At 30.6% G+C, this 2,781-nt stretch overlaps 1 long non-coding RNA gene across 1 annotated transcript; it reads right to left on the bottom strand.

Moving 5' to 3' along the window:
- Window positions 1-1,165: 1,165 nt before the first annotated feature.
- Window positions 1,166-1,684, bottom strand: LOC139907538 (uncharacterized). The gene is made up of 2 exons (XR_011784221.1): window positions 1,540-1,684; window positions 1,166-1,479 (listed from the first exon to the last, which is right to left on the bottom strand). It is a non-coding gene; the product is annotated as an uncharacterized lncRNA (long non-coding RNA).
- Between the last annotated feature and the right edge of the window lie 1,097 nt (window positions 1,685-2,781).

The following is a 2,781-nucleotide window of genomic DNA, read 5'->3' as shown; positions in this document are numbered from 1 at the left end:
CAAAAGAACTGAATCTTTAAAAGAACAAATATTTTTAAGAAAGAATCATCAAAAGAACAAATCATCAAAAGAACTGAATCACTAAAATCTTGAAATATCCAAAAATATACCCCGGGCCACAGGTTGTGCAAGTGAAGTGCTGAGCCCCAAGGTAGTTTAAACTCCTCCGCCGTAGCGTTTCTAAGAATCAAGGACCTCTTTTAATATACTATTATACACCCCTACCCACAGGTTGTGGAGATGAAGTTATCCCAAGGCAGGTTAAATTCCTCGACAGCATCAAGGATCTCTTGTAATATATATAAAATATAATAAAGCCTAGTAGATAGGTGATTCAGATGATCTTAATTAATAATCATTTATTAACTAAAATGAACGCTTACATTAATAATGGGTTTTTAGAGGACAAGTTAAAGATGTTATATAATTATACGTGTGATATGAAAGTTTAGATTATAAGTTATCTATTGAATCGGACTGTATTATGGGTATAGTTGATAATATTGTAGAGAAAAACGCGTGCAAGGAGAAGGGGGGAAAAAGACATATGGTATCATTGTTTAAAATACTGATGTGATTATCATCTGCCTGCTTTATTATGATTTTTGAGGGTATAACGAATGTATTTATTAGCAAAATGTTTAATGAAGATATACTACGTATAATTGACTTAGACGTTTTTTATCCGTTACAGTAGATTTGAAAACGTCACACTCCATGAAATTGTAATTCATTATTCTCAGAATAATAGCTAATGAAACGACAAAGTAGAGTATTTCGAAATATATTTGAAGTTCAAAGTTTAAAGAAGGCTTTAATTAAATATAACCTATATAATAAAAAATAAACAATTATACATTTATGTTAAATATACAAAATTAAACAATTAAAATCATATAACTATTAATAATAATAAATTATAAATACAGAATATTGAAATAATAGATTGATCCAGATAATTTTTCCTTGTTCTAACATCGGAATTCAGTTAAATATGTCATAACTTTAGGTTGCAATACACAAGCGAGACGTGGGAGTTTAATCAAAAAGATAATCACCCCTCTTCTTCATGTGGAAGTTGCTATATACAATTGTGCACAGGATAGATATATCTCTACCGATGAGATCTAACTAATTATTAATAATAAAGTAAATGTCAAAATCATAAAATTAGACAATAAATATATTAATAAAAAAATGTTAGAAATAAATTCATCGTAAAGATTTAGAGCAAAAGCTAATTATGTAGTAATGTCCGGCGATATTACTCCCTATTAAGAGCATCAAAAAGATTTTCCCCCGTTATTTAGGTATGCTTATATAACAACATACTATTATCATGAAGGATATACACAATTGTTAATTATAATGCAACACCCAATGTAACTACCCTCGTTGTTGTGACCATTTAAACAGTTGTTTTGTCTTTTATGAGTTTTCTGAACACCACTTCTTGGAGCCCATCAACCATAGCTAAGCCTTAAGTGATAAAAAGTAATATTTATTGACTATGTAATATTGGAAACCTAATTATCATACCCAAGTCTTAAAGCGAAGTAAGTAGTCTCAGACAAACTAGTTGCAAACCATCCAAAGCTACTACCCCCGTTGTTGTGACCATTTAAGCAGTTGTTTTTGCCCTTTACTGAGTTGTGTATCATAATTCTTGATATGTTTAGCTAAAATAGAATCATATTTTATGGTTACATTTAAAAAAAAATTGAATACTTACTGTGAGATAGTACAAAAATTCAGAGTTCCATTTCGATATTCGTAAATACTTTTTACTGATAACTTGATCATCATTTGGTGTGGATGACTCAAAACATTTTTATATGTATTTCTATAAATGACATCAGTAACAACATCCTCCATTAATTTAATGATGGTTCCTCGGGAAGGGATATGTTTACCCTTGTATTTCTCCATAAATTTTTTGAACGTAGATAATTAGCAATGGATAAGGTTATATTACATGCAATAAGCATCGTTGTGAGATCAAAGTTAAAGTCTGACTTGATGTATTCATCGTTAAATTGATTTTATAGATGAATATCCATACTTTTGTTATGAGATGAGCATAATGAGTGGCGTGTAATTCTAGACAGGGAACTAAAGGCACATTTATATCGACAAATCCGACAAACCATCTGTTTCTCATCCGATAAGTATTTTCCAAATTCCTAGGCCTCCATTTTCAGAAATCCAGACAGAAGGCGACGTTATTTTAGGCATTTTATTCAGTTCTCTATCGACTATCCCCATCTAATATTATTATATTAATATTGAATAATAAAGGCGGGAATGATAACGTTCATGATTGATAGAAGAAGATGTATATTATTTAATCAATGATGCCATAAGTAGTTCTTCTTTTCTCCTCGCACGCTTTTCTATTCTTACCAAAATTATCACCCTTAATTATGGGATATTAAAAGGATCCTTGATGCTCAGAAAAGCGTTTGTGAAAGAATTTAACTTGCCGTGGGGCTGGGTGTGTTTGAGTTTGTAAGATTGTTTTTTTTTATCATGCAAGAGTTTGATTGCCCGAATATTACCAACAAAATATTACCTCGACCTTTTTAACAGAAAATTTTATGAGGCACCCTTTTAGGGGGAAGCCTCGACGCCCTTCCATTTCTATTCAATAGCATCCCTAATCCCTATGCTTCGAGAAATGCATAGTTTTTTGTTTTTTTAGTTAGTTAAGAGTTTATTACTGTATACCGTATACATACACACATATAATATTATATCAATATAATAGAATTGTACAATAAA

Source organism: Lepeophtheirus salmonis, unplaced genomic scaffold (genome assembly GCF_016086655.4).
Source record: "Lepeophtheirus salmonis unplaced genomic scaffold, UVic_Lsal_1.4 unplaced_contig_6251_pilon, whole genome shotgun sequence".
NCBI lineage: Eukaryota > Metazoa > Arthropoda > Copepoda > Siphonostomatoida > Caligidae > Lepeophtheirus > Lepeophtheirus salmonis.
Note: the sequence above shows the minus strand (reverse complement) of the source record. Positions and strands in the feature narration are given on the sequence as shown.